The sequence below is a fragment of the Phocoena sinus genome, chromosome 6, assembly GCF_008692025.1.
Source record: "Phocoena sinus isolate mPhoSin1 chromosome 6, mPhoSin1.pri, whole genome shotgun sequence".
Classification (NCBI taxonomy): domain Eukaryota; kingdom Metazoa; phylum Chordata; class Mammalia; order Artiodactyla; family Phocoenidae; genus Phocoena; species Phocoena sinus.
Genome location: NC_045768.1, coordinates 28,309,879 through 28,324,106, shown reverse-complemented (window position 1 = coordinate 28,324,106; position 14,228 = coordinate 28,309,879). Strand labels below are relative to the sequence as shown.

At 37.4% G+C, this 14,228-nt stretch overlaps 1 long non-coding RNA gene across 1 annotated transcript; it reads left to right on the top strand.

Annotated features, from left to right (window-relative positions):
• The first annotated feature begins 5,904 nt into the window (after positions 1-5,904).
• Positions 5,905-7,305, top strand: LOC116755529. The gene is made up of 2 exons (XR_004350392.1): positions 5,905-5,980; positions 6,728-7,305. It is a non-coding gene; the product is annotated as an uncharacterized LOC116755529 (long non-coding RNA).
• The last annotated feature ends 6,923 nt before the right edge of the window (positions 7,306-14,228 follow it).

Sequence of the window (14,228 nt, the reverse complement as noted above, 5' to 3'; positions counted from 1 at the left end):
CAGAAACAAAAATTCTAACAGTCTTGTTATAAGAACGGTCTTATACACCCATTATACCCATATAGAATTCCTAGTGACCTACACTGATAGGCTGTAGGAGATAAGAGAAACAATAATTGACATGCTCCACATATAGGATCTACATTTTCAAGTATTAACTGGAGCTCGGTCTTGACTAATGTAAGCTCACTAAGTGCCAGTGATGGCTTTGTATTTAAAAGTCTTAAACAATAAACTGTTAGGTGACCATGTTTACCTGCCAGCTACTCCCATGTACCACTCACTGAAACATTATTTATAAAATAAACATATGGAAGCACTTAAAAATCAATAGGGAAGAAATAACAAAGTTATAGTACAAATGTCCCTTGGTATTTCAGGGGATTGGTTCCAAGACCCCAGCAGATACCAAAATCTGCCATGATCAAGCCCCTTACAGAGAACAGTGTAGTATTTGCATACAATCTATGCACATCCTCCTTATACTTCATCATCTCTAGAATACTTATAATACCTACCACAATGCAAATGCTATGGAAATAGCTGTACATAGAATGTAAATGCCATGTAAATAGTAGCCTGTGGGCAGCAAATTCAAGTTTTTTCCTCTTTGAACTGTCTGGCATTTTTTTTTAATGTTTTTGATCCGCAGGTGCAGAATCCGCTAAAGCAGAACCCGCAGATACAGGCCAACAGTATACTCAAACACTGGATTATTGGGGAGTATTAAAATGAATGAACCATATCTGAACAACTTACTTTGTTACCTTTGTCTCTTAGTCTCTCCGAGCTTCTAGGTTGCTGTTTTTGTTTTAATCTGTAAAATGGAAATATGAACCTCACAAAGTGAAATGAAAGAGAATAAGAAAGAAAATATTAAGTAAAAGACATTAATATACACGACAGCTCCTACATGATATCAGGCACATTAGAATCTGATATTCTCTTGTCTGCAAAATAGGTATCACTGATGTTCTCTGAAAGAGACAGGAATAGGATATATGATTTGAGAATAATCAATGTTTATTAGAACCTCTTAAGAAGGAGAAGGTCAGCGAGACAGGAAAGAGGAAAGAATTAACCAACCAAATGAGGGCCTAGCTCTCATTGAAGAGGTAATCACAAACGAGACTCTAGTCACATGAATCTACCAAGAGGTCTCATTCCAGAACACTCACAGGCTCAGGACCCTTATTCAATGAAATATACTTTGAAATAGAATTTATACTAAGGCAGCCTGTAAAATTATGACTTTTCTCTAACTATTTTCAATGTTTATTTTGTGCTGAGTGCGAACTTCCAATGACTCCAAGAGAGTGGGAAAATTGGGAACTGTATTTTTTAATATCCAGTGTCTATATAAGAAGAAAATCATCTTGAATATGAAGACTACTTCAACTAATGTTAAGCTATCTTGCAAAGACAACACAGAATGATTTTCTGAAGGAATTTTAATCTGTGTAGTGTTGATTTGCTATAAACCATGTGTCTGTCAACCTTCATAGATAGAGGGACATGTGAGGTTCAATCATAAAGTGTGTATGGGAAAATCCTAGGCAATATCCTGAAGGACCTAACAAGGGGCAAAAGAGACAACAGGCCCCATGGGTTTGGACACAGCCTATCAGCCCCTTGCATTAATGCTCTGGCCCTCAATACAATGTTGAGAATAAATAAAGCATAAAAAGTTATAAAGACGCTGTAAAAGCAATCCATGACGGTCAAGTAAAGCTAAAAGAGATTAAAAAGGGAATTGATTTCTCAACTGATTTAAAATAAATGGTAAACTGAACTGGTTTTAAAATCTGGCTTTAAACCCTGGATGTGCCACTGAGCAGCAGTGAACCTGAGAAAATTACTTCTCTCTCAGAAATTCACCTTTCTCACTTGGAGATAAAGCTTAACTCACAGCATTTGGCAGATAATTAAAACCTGTGAAAAGTGAGTAGGAAATTGTCTCAGCACTTAGCAATGTGTTCTCTCTCTAAGTTACAGTCATGCATTTTACTCTTCACTATCTGATAAGTACTTTCCCCTTGTAAATTCTCTCTCCCTTTCTGCTGACTAGATGCAGTTGATGATGGGGCTCTAAGGATGGCAGAGCCACAGGGTCGAGAAGCCTGGGTCCTTAATTCACCACATACAGAAGAGCTGCTTGCCAATTAGGAAAACCCATTTTAGATCTTAAAGAACAAGAAATAAAATCCTACTGTGTTTGAGACATACATTTTGGTGTCTATTTGTTACAGCACTTTAGCCTTTCCTATTTAATACATTCTTGAAAGGCTGAACCACATTCAGGAATACCAGATACAGAGGAAAGTGTCAAAACTAGTCTTAAACAAATTATGTGAATGACTACCAACCAAACACTGAGATATTCAGTATTCTACCCTCCTCAGTCATAGGAAACTGGCAGTAAGGCTTATAACTCACAGATGGAACACTGGAAGTTTCCTCAGAGGGGTAACTAAGAGAAATGACTTACACATGGTAGCAAATGGGGCAATTTCCCCAGTGATGAAACAGCCCAGTCAGAAAACCCTACAGTGAAGCCCACTGTTTGACAGCCGCCCCTCCAGGTACTCAGAGAGCTCTCAATTTTTTTTTTTTGTCTCTCTCCAAAATATGAACTGATAGTCAAGGATCACAAACATCAAAATATTATAGGAAAAACCCTAGTAACAAGAGAGAAAAGGAATCAAACGAGAGAAACTATAATAAAACTTGAAAGAAAAAGAAATAATGCAGGAAAAAGACCTAAAGCAATGCCTAAAATAAATACCTGTAATTAATGTCCACAGATATAGAAATACTTAACCCATGAAAAAGAGAATATTATTTTTAAAAATAAAAATATTCTGGGGAAGGGATAAAAAAAGAGCTCTTGTAAATAAATACTGTGAAAGTAGGAGTTTAAAATTCAGTAGATAAGTTAGAAGATAAAACTGTGGTACTTAACCCCAAAAAAACCTATACCAAAAAAGTAGAGATGTAAAATAGTAGAAAAAGAAAGTGAGAAGATCAAGTGGAGGCAGAATGTTTGAACAACAGAAGTTCCAGAGATTGACAAGAGAAGGAAAAAACTCCAAGAAACACAAACATTTTTCAGGATTGAAGAGTGTCCAGATTAAGAGGGGTCACTGAGTGAGGAACAATGGATGAAAAAAATGTCTACTCCAAGGCATGTAATTGTGAAATTCCAGAGCCCCAGGGAAAATGAAAAAAACATAAAAGATTCCAAAAAGAGAAAAACAAGTCACATACAAAGAATCAGGTATCAGAATGCTATGAATTTCTTACTAGAAGCTATAATACACTGGAGAATTGCCTTTGAAAATATAAGGAAAAATTATTTCCAATGTAGAATTTGGGTTATATACCCAACCAACATATGAATCAAGAGGGTTGACAAAACATTTTTAGAGATGCAAGTCTCAAAAGTTTAACTCCCATGCACCCTCTCCAAAATGTAGGAGTAAAAAAAACAAAACAAAAAGCTATAAAATCCTGGCAACAGGAGGTCCAACACAAGGTAAATAAGACCCCCAGGATATCAGTGAGAGGAGATCCCAGAATTACTACCATGCTATCTTAGAGAACAATTAGTCCACACTGGAGCAAGAAAACAAAAGACACCCAAAAGACAATGCCAGAAGATGAAACTGACAAGCTGATTAATGGGTTTAATCATACTGAGAGGAAATTTATTCTTTTGGCAAAGAATTTGGTGATGAATAAGTGATAGGTATAATGAAAATAATAGAAACAAATGAAAAAGAGAAATAAAATAGTTACTCTCCTTTTCATTAAGATCATAGGTTTAAGCCACTAGAAAATGATTTCTCAAGTAAAAAAGGAGTCATACAGGGCTCTTAGTATGGTGCTCCATGGTGTCAGAACCCTGGCTGCTTCCCTCTTGCTCTGCCATCTTCAGCACGTGGTTTCTACCTCACAGTCCAAGAACTCAAGCCATTACATCCACATTCCAGCAGGCAGAAAATAAGAAAGAAACAAAGAGGGCAACAACCTGAACTGCTTTAAGACCACTCAGAGTAGGTCATAAAAGCATTAACACATCCCACTGGCCAGGACTTAGTCACAAGGCTGCACTAAGCTGCAAGGGTTCTATTGCTAATTTTCAAAAAAGGTGGGGTGGGAGAAGAATGGCTATTGGGAAATAGCTAGCAGTCTCTGCTATCTCCCTCCAGCACTTTCTATTCTCCATATCCTACTTGTTTTTCCTCATTGTATTTATTAATCCCTAACATATTTTTCCTTCATTTGTTTACCTGTTTCCCCTAACCTGGAAGTTCCAAGAGGACACATACTTTGTCTTTTGTTCACCTCTGCACCCCAGTTTTTGTAAAACTGCCTGAAGCATAAAGGAGTTTAATTAATACGGGTTGAATGAGGGTATGAATTGTGAATTCTAGGGAGAAAAAGTCTAAGAAAATAAACATAAAGATCCAGTCCGGGCACAGATGATGTTTTTTGTCTTGCTTGGTTAGATATGGATGCCCATCAACTTGAAAAACTGACTCACTACCTCTGGAATTACTAACTTTAAAAAGCCTCCCTTCCTCTGAACAGATGATTCAAAAGTCTTTGCAAAGGCACAACCAATACAACCACAGATGAGAGCCCTCTACTAATTCCCTAGCCTTAATAGTATAAGCACTATCACTCCAGTGTGTGTATGAATGTAACTACTGTGTAACTGGGTTTAGTTATGTGTTGTGTGTGTAGTTATGTGTGTAAGAAGGTAATGTAATTAGTGATACAGGCATAAAGATCAATACAGTGTAAATTTTAACTATTTTAATGTGATTTATCAGATGAGGGAAAGGAAGTGTATTTTGGGTGAATGGTATGTTAACAGACCTATATCCTCAATTTCCAAGCAATAGATACTATCTGTAACTGAAAATATCAAGAAGCACCAGAAAGTGTATATAATTCAGAAAAAGGGAAACAAGCATTAGAAGAAACAGCTGAAAATGTTGAAAGCGGTTACTCTGAGACCAATATCAAGAATAAGAAGCCAAGATCAGAAGTCTGCTGATTTGTTCGTTTAAATTTGAATTTCCATTATCTAGTTCAGTGCCCCCATTCCTCTGAGCAACTAAGAAATACTCTAACAAGGCCATGCTAGAGGTGAGAGAATGCACTTAATAAAGAAGAGTGACAGGGAAGAGAGAATGCACTTAATAAAGAAGAGTGAAGGCTCACTGGTCTTTAGCTACATGTAAATCACCCGAGTAAAAATTAACCCCGGTAAAAATTAATAAAGAAGAGAGACAGGGAGAGAGAATGCACTTAATAAAGAAGAGTGAAGGCTCACTGGTCTTTAGCTACATGTAAATCACCCGAGTAAAAATTAACCCCGGTAAAAATTAATAAAGAAGAGAGACAGGGAGAGAGAATGCACTTAATAAAGAAGAGTGAAGGCTCACTGGTCTTTAGCTACATGTAAATCACCCGAGTAAAAATTAACCCCGGCAAACACGTCCACGAGTTAAATGCAAAGCATGACAGGCACGCATCCATACTGCCTTCCCAATGGTCACACAAACTCGCATTCTACACACGAACTTTTACGAAGTGTACGCAGGTGTGCATGGAGATAAGGTGAAATTAACTAATGTCACAGCTGACACTGGGGGTAACATCTCTTGAGAGAACAAAAGTGCACCGAAGGGTCAGGGCCATGGCATTGGCTGGTGGCGGACGCCTCGCTGACTGGGCTGTCCGCCCCCTCTCCCCGCCTCCCCCCCGCCCCGCCGCAGTAGGAGGAGCTGAGCCGCCCCGAGCCTGTAGCCACCCTTGCGCAGAAGCTGCTCCCTACCAGTAGAGAAGCCACAGAAGGAATTTAAGGAAGAATACCAGCCGCTGCCCTTCGCAGCGCTCGAAGCCGCGCCACGCTGGCCATTCGAAGGAGCCTGACTAGGCTCTGGCCGCTCGTACACTGGCTCTTCGGGTACCTGCTGCCGGGACGTGCCCAAAATGTCTCCTGGGGGAGGGGAGGGGAGGGGACTGCTGGGAGCGCGCTGGCCGCGCATGCGCCTACAGGTCGAAGAGCCCAGGTCTGAGAGCTCGCTGCAGCCGCCTGAGTTCTAGTGCAAGTCCTAGAACCCGCAGGGCAAGGACGCAGGGACAAGCTGGGGGAGGAAGGGTGCCGTTAGGGGAAGACCCACTGCCAGGGTTGCCTCTGGCCGGCTCGCGAACAGCCATGGACGGGAGGGCTTTTGCAGCCTAGGTGCCAGGTAGCCGTGAGGACACCCCCGAAGCCCCAGCTGCTGCGTTCTTGCCGCCCCGCGCTATCGCTGTCTCAGCATTGGGGCCTATGGCAGGCGGTGGTCCAGTTTCTCTTTGATTTGTCCTTTGACAGACCCTTTCAGGCTGAAGGGGGAGGGAGTAAAAGGTCAACCAGCAGCTAGCAACAGAACTGGCCTCCCCCTTTTTAACGAAATACGCAACCTCCCAGCATTTTGCAGACAGAGAACCTTAAAGAGGGGCCCAGGGTGCCGGTGGTGAAGCATCCTCCCAGCTGCCACTGTCTCCTGAGGTCAGTGCCCAAGTCAGGCAGGTAGGGTAAGGAACCTCACAGTACATAGGATGACAACCTCATTTAAACTTAATGAGAAATGTACAAAATAGCTTTAACTGACGGGAATTGGTCTAATACGCGCATCTAACCAAAGATTTTTCTCCTTTTGTTGTTTAGGTTTGTACTCCTTTCTCAAGCAATAGGACAAGAAGGGGATTTACATAGAGACTGACTTTCTGTAAAGACTAAAGAGGAGCCATAATGGCCCCGTCACTCAAGATTAGCAATACAGCCTTTATCCTGAGTCTCTCTAGCGGGGCAGGGCCAAAATTATTCCTTACAACTTTATCCTGAACTTTGACTTTACTAAATGTCGATCAAATGCTCTCTTATAGGTGACTTGGAAGTTATTGCTGCTGAAAATGAGCCCTGACATGAATATAAGGGAGCTTGAAGCACTCATGATTCTTCTTCTCCCAGCACAGTTCTAGTTTCTGCCCTGCAACAAAAATCACTTCCCCCAGCACACACATTCTTATCTGAACTGCTGTTTAAGCTTTCCCTGGGCTTCCTTTGTTACTGTTTCTTTCTCTTGTGAAAGATAACAAAATTATGTGCCTTGACCACATACTTGTTTCCAAGTATCAATACAAATTCCTGAAAAATCAACTAAAAAAGCAACTGTTACAAATACCCACTGGCTCATTTTCTGATATATATTATTTACAATACTTATTAAACTATTATACCAGGCAGTTGTGTAATATTGTCTTATTAGAATTTGGTTAAAATGACACAAAAAAACATGTCCACCAAAAGTAGGCATAGCTACAGTTGTTTTTGGTGGGAATACCTGCTTTCATTGTAAGCTTAGACACTTGGGCAATCGGAATATAACTCATAGGGGAAATGAGTGGAATGAACTCAAGTAGTTAATTATAAATATGACATTATGCACAATTAAATCACATATATAGGCAATTGTGTGTTATAACCAAAAATATGTCAGAGAAAGGAGCCTACTGGTTTCATTTGACATACCAGCTGGTCAACATGAGCCCAAAATTTGTCCATAGTTTTGTTTGTACCAACATTTGTATTAGATAATTTTGATTAATCAGCTTCAGGAATTAGCACATGATATCCAAAACTACAATAACATGAAATCGTAAACACAAATGCCATGAGTGTGTGTATACACGTGTGCATGTACATATTTACATACACACACATTTGCATTCACAGGGCATAATTTCTGGCAGGTAATTTCCTACCTAAAGTTAAGTTCACTAAGACTCAGAAGATTAAACACAGCAAAAATTTATATAGTGACCATACCTCTAATACAAAAAGAACTAATGGTTCTTAAAGGATATTTCCGTCAACCTTGCATTTGTGTGTGTGTGTGTGTGTGTGTGTGTGTGTGTGTGTATGAATGACATGAGAAAAAGACCAAAATGTCATATATTTATGTATATGTATGTACATGTACATATATGTGTGTATATGTATATTAGAAATAATGCATGTGCATGATTAACAATTACTTCCTAACACTCTAGTCAAGTATACACAGCAAACATAATTATACATACCTTAACTTTTTTAATAAACACTTATTTGGGCCATTTAACTTTTAAAGTTGAAAGTGATTGCAGTCAGAATTTCAGAGCATTTTTTGTGGCAAACTAAAAAAATGTATGTAAAGTTTACCTGGAAGGATAAGTGACTAAGAATAGCTAATAAAATAGTTAAAAGACACATTATATCCATCTGCCTCCTCAACTTCCCTACTTGAATGTCCAGTGGACATCTCACACCTAACATATTCAAAGCTGAGCTTCTGATCTTTACCAAGAAATTTAACTTCTAATAATACATCCTAAGAAAATTATCAGAATATACAGAAAAATTTATTTTCAAATTGGAAAATACATGAATAGGAGAAAAATTATGAAAATTATTAGATGTCCATCTCATACCGTATGCTAAAAAATAAAATTCAAATGGGTTATAGATTTCAATGTAGAAAAAAGTTATAGAATTACTAAAATAAAATATAGATAAATTTATTTAATAATATGAATGACAAGTATATGTCTTAAGCCAAAATAACAAATGAAGAAACAATGAAGGAAAAACAATGAGTTGATGATTTTATTATAAAAATGCTCAATCTTTCTGCCTGCCCCAAAACACCATAAATGAAATTCAAAAGCAAAGATAAACATAAAAACTTATGCAAAGGTAGATGTACAGATGACTACTGAATATATATTAAAGAAGATGCAGATTAAGACAATAATGAGAGCCATTTTCACCTAATAAAGACACACTTTTATAAATATAGTACTAAATAGGCTGGGAAAAAATAAGTACCCCTACTGTGTAGGGTACACTGGCTTAACCTTTCCCCTCCACAAAATTTGGCGATATAAATTAAAAGACTTAATTTTTAAATTATTTTTGCCAGTATTCTAGGAAATATGCATAGTTGTATAGATGTGTTCAGTTACACAGGAAGGAAATTTGAAAGGATGTAAAACATACAGTGGTCATTTGAATGATGAAATTAATATTAAGTAGTATTTTAATTTTTATAATTGACATATAACTTTTATAAGAAAAAACTGAAAATGAGTAGGCACATTTTTTAATTTTAAGAGAAAAGGAAGAGTAATATGTGGAGTATAAATCAGTGCATCGTTTCTGGATGACAATTTATAATATGTATACTGTACATATGTAAGTATATATAAGATATTCCCTTTGGTTCTCTCAATTTTAATTTTAGGAGTTTACACTGAGGAAATAATGAGATCCAGACTGCCTGGGTTTGAATCCCAGCTCCACCGCTTACTAACTTTGTGACTTGGAGTGAGTTATTTAACCTTTCTGTGCCTTACATTGCTCATTGATAAAATAATGATAATCATAACCTACCGCCTAGGATTCTTGTGAAGACTAAATGAGTTAATACATGCAAAACGCTTAGAGCCAGGCCTAGCACATAGGACGCACCCAATAAATGTAAGTAGTGATTTGTCTTTGACATTGTTATCTTTATAAATATACATGATAGGTGCTGCTCTAAGGAGGTTTTTGTCAGCATTGTTTACGATAAGGAAACTTTAGAGACAATGTGATATGACCCTATGTATATAATGTACTTGTAATACACAAATAGACACACATAAATCATATACATCATGTATGTTATATAAGCATAAACATATATTCTGTGTGTATATAAATATTTAAACATATAAAAATAAATACATATATACATAAATATGGAAAAGATACACCAAAATTGAAAAGTAGTTATTTCAGGTTGGTAGGATTAGAAATGATTATTGTTTTCTGTTTTTGTTTATCTGCATTTTCCAAAATCTATACAGCTAACACATATTACTTATAATTATTTTTTAAAAATTTAAATAAGTACAAGTACACTTATTTGAGTATTTTGTAGAATACCACACTATTTTGAATATAACAACAATATGTATTTTGAATATAACAACAATAAGGTGTTGGGACAAAAAGTTGCTATATCTATAAGGAGGAATTCACAGAGCCATTAAAAATTAATATCACTGCCAAAGAAAATACTCATTGTTGATTTTTAAAAATCTATTTCTAAGCATAATATACAGCAAGACCCTAATTTTATTTTACTCATAGTTTTTGAAGGAAATATACTAAATATTAATATTAAAAGAGGTTTTCTCTAGGTGGTTAAGATTATGGCACTTTTTATATTCTTTGTATCAGCCAAATTTTCAGTAGTAAACACAATTTTTTTATAGTTTTGCTTTTTAAAATAAAAGCCTTCTGTTTCTTCATCTATAAAACCAGTTTGGCTAATTATCTTATAACTTTCTCTCCCAAATCTCTGATCCCTCTGAAATCTTATCACTAACATACTTAGTGTTACCTTGTACTCACTATTTTGAGTTAAAGAATAGGACTTTCAGTTTCTGATTAATGTTTCTGTCTTTCTTATTTGTAGTAATGCCACAGTTTTTAGAATCTATTTCTGGTTTATTTCTGTAGTTCATGTTCTTTGGTGGAACGAGAGTGCACATGGCCGAGCAGCTGGGAGACATCAGTCTCATGAGCATCCCAGAGTTGTGGCAGCTGGTAAGCTATTTCACTAAGCACAAGTTATTCTTAGAACAAATCTGATTTAGTCAATAACTTTATATACCTTCTTATGAATTTTTTCAGTTCGAGAAAGTGTAAATTACCTAGTGTCTCAGAAGAATATGCTTCTGATTCCTATGTCATTTTCACCATTGAAATAGTTTTCCACTGAAATATGAAGCATTTCATGAACTGCCATAAGATGTGTCTGCTAATGGTTAGCAGTTTAAAAGCCAGCTCTGTCCATTGTCACTACCGTCTCAGGAGAGTTCTGTTCATTTTCCCCTTGGCATTTCAGTATCTATTATACTTTAGAAATATGTAGTCGCCACTACTTCTTAATCTTGACTTTTCATTTGTTTCAGAATATCTCTTCTTCTCTATTTTAACAATATTTTGCTCTATAGCATTTCTTATATTCATATAATGATTTTACATTTCTGTGACTGACAATATCTTTAAATTATTTATACACAGTGTATATCTTTTAATCATGTCTGTGTTATCTGAGATTTTTAAAGCATTTTTGCCCAGTAAAGTTTATTTTGTTATATCAAATGGAATTCAGGAGAATATTATATCAAATATATTTCTTTACCTTGGGAAAGTACAGTATAACCTGTGTCACCTGTTTTAATTATGGTTTTCACATTAATTACTTGTAACTTTCACTTGGAAAATAATTTTAAAAAAACTTCAGAAGACTTGTTTTATATGCTGAAATGTGTTTACAGTTTTATTAATTTTTGTTCATTTTGGATCACTATTTAACGAAGATCCTTGGGACATCTATTTGTTTTAAGGAGATCTTTATGTTTATGGAAATGCTTGCCCTAATAAAGGCCTACATAGCCATTTTGGTTTTTTCTTAATTTGCATTTTATATTTATATTATCGTATCTGGAGCTTTTACTGTGTTACTATAGGATGGTGACACAGTAATAATTTACCAACTTTATTGTAAACGTTATGTTATATCAAGAAAATAGGATGATAGTAATCCCAGAAGGAAGGTTTCTTCAGTACCACCACAGATACGCTAGGGTTTTCCTTGAAACACCTTTAATTTCCATTTTAGTTGTATACCTCTGCTTTCTAAAACTAGGTTTGGTATTTCCAAGCTCTTTTGATAGTCTATATTTTACGTTTCTAAGACATATTATAAATTTATAGCTGTATTATTTTACATTTCTAAAACATACTGTAGTCTATATTTATAGTTATATTATTTCACATTTCTAGAACATATAGTAAATTATGAATTAGTTGTCTAAAGGGAATTTGGAAAACAAGGTACAGTGTGTTAGGCTCCTAATAGAAGAAGTGTCTAAAGGATTAAAAAACAAACAAGCAAAAAGTCAGAAGGGAAAGGTGAGATGGTGCTCAGGTGCAGCCTATACTATCAACAGGCAAGAAAAGAATCCAAATAGAAGTTTTGTAATCCAGCTATTGTGGTGTTTTCTGTTTCCCTTCAAAGCAAAACTCTCTGTAGAGTTGTGTATACTCACCATCTTCCCTTCCTTACCTCTTATTCTTCCCTGAAATCAATCCAGAAAGGCCTGCAGCTTTGCCAGTCTGCTGAAATGATTCTTCTGAAGGTCACCAAGGATCTTTGTTACCAAAATCAATGGTCTTCTGCCGCCTCTACCTTGCTCATCTTTTCAGCCATGTTGGACACAATCGACCACTTCTTACCTTCCCAAATACACTTGATTCTGAGCTTTAATATATGGCATCTTACTCTTAGACTTCCCTCCTCCCAACTGGCCAGTCTCTTTTTTTTCTTTGCTGGTGTGTCTTCTAAATGTGGGTAGCATCTCAAGCCTCAAGAATATTCTCTCTCTTCCCTCTCTCTAGGTAAGCTCATTCAGTCCAAAGGCTTAAGTACCATATATATGCCGATGATTCACCCATTTTTTTTTTTTTTTTTTTTTTTTTTTTTTTATGCGTTACGCGGGCCTCTCACTGTTGTGGCCTCTCCCGCTGCGGAGGACAGGCTCCGGACGCGCAGGCTCAGCGGCCATGGCTCACGGGCCCAGCCGCTCCGCGGCATGTGGGATCCTCCCAGACCGGGGCACGAACCCGTGTCCCCTGCATCGGCAGGCGGACTCCCAACCACTGCGCCACCAGGGAAGCCCCGATTCACCCATTTTTATCTTTTTTCCCATCCTTGCCTCTGAGCTGCAGACTGAAATACTAACTGCCTTTTGAACACAACCATCTACCTAGTTTGGGTCAGAAATTAGAAGTCACCTTGGTATCTCCTTTCCCTCATCCCCTTTGCAGCCCATCAGCAAGTCCTGTTGGCTGTATCTCTAAAATAGATCCTCAGCGTTACAATTCCTTCCTATGTCTGTTGCCACCATCCTGGCCCAATCTACCGTCCTCTCCTACTTAGCCTCCCTACTGTCCTTTCTCCCCGTATAACCAGCAAAGTTCTTTCTGAAACATACATCAAGCCACTTCCTTGTTTAAAACTCTCCAGCAGCTCCTTATTGCACTAACAATAAAATCCAGGTACCTTACGCTGGACTACAAGGCTCCACAAGTTCTGGTTCCTGCCATCTCTGATTCCATTGCCTACAACTCCAGAGGCACTGGAATTCTCTCCTTGCTCCCCAACTTGCCAAGATTTTCCCACTTGGGGCTTTTGCACCGAGTGTTCTTTCTTCCAGGAACATTCTTCCTACCCACCTTCAAATGTTGGCTCCTGTTCATTTTATTCACATCTGTGCTCATATGTCACTCCGCAGAGGCCTGACACCTCTCCGTGGTTATTGGTACTGTGTTGTATTTTCTTCTTAGCACTTAGTGCTGTCTGAATTTATTGTATTTCTTTACCCACACATCTGTTGTGACTATGAATATAACTTCTCCATTGAAATTCAAGTTCATTAGAGCAGGAATTCGGCCTTCTTCAACACTGTATCCCCAGAACCTAGAAGAGTATCTGGAGCATGAGAGAGTTCAAGAAGTATTTGTTACATTATTGCATAATGATGCCAAATTGATTTTATAAGGACAATTTTAACTGATACCCAACTTCACCGAAAGAACCCTCTGCCAGTTACTAGCTGTGTCTCTTTGAACAGTTCCTTATTCTCTGAGTCAGTTTACTCATATGTCAAATGGTACTACTTACCTCATATGGCAGGTTCTGAGGATTAAATAAAATACCTGACAACACAGTTAAACCCTTGAAAAAGGTAGCTAATCTTCTCAAGCTTTTTCTTATTCAATGTATGCATTAGCATTCCAAAGTTTCCAGAGTTTTTTTGAACCTGTAAATGTTTATACAGGCTTTTTTCCTAGAGAGAAGAATGTTTTGGTCAAGACTCATGAGTAACATATTATCTTAACTAACTGCCTTTTATTTTTCAGTATTTTTTTTTCTCTCCCTCAATTGTCGTTTTTCACAAACACAATTTTCTGTCATTTCCTTAAAGTGGCTCTAATGTGAACTTCAAGGGGGAGAGACGTAATTGTGATGCTGATGCTGGGCAGTCAACCAGGCTCAGTCGCAAAGCCA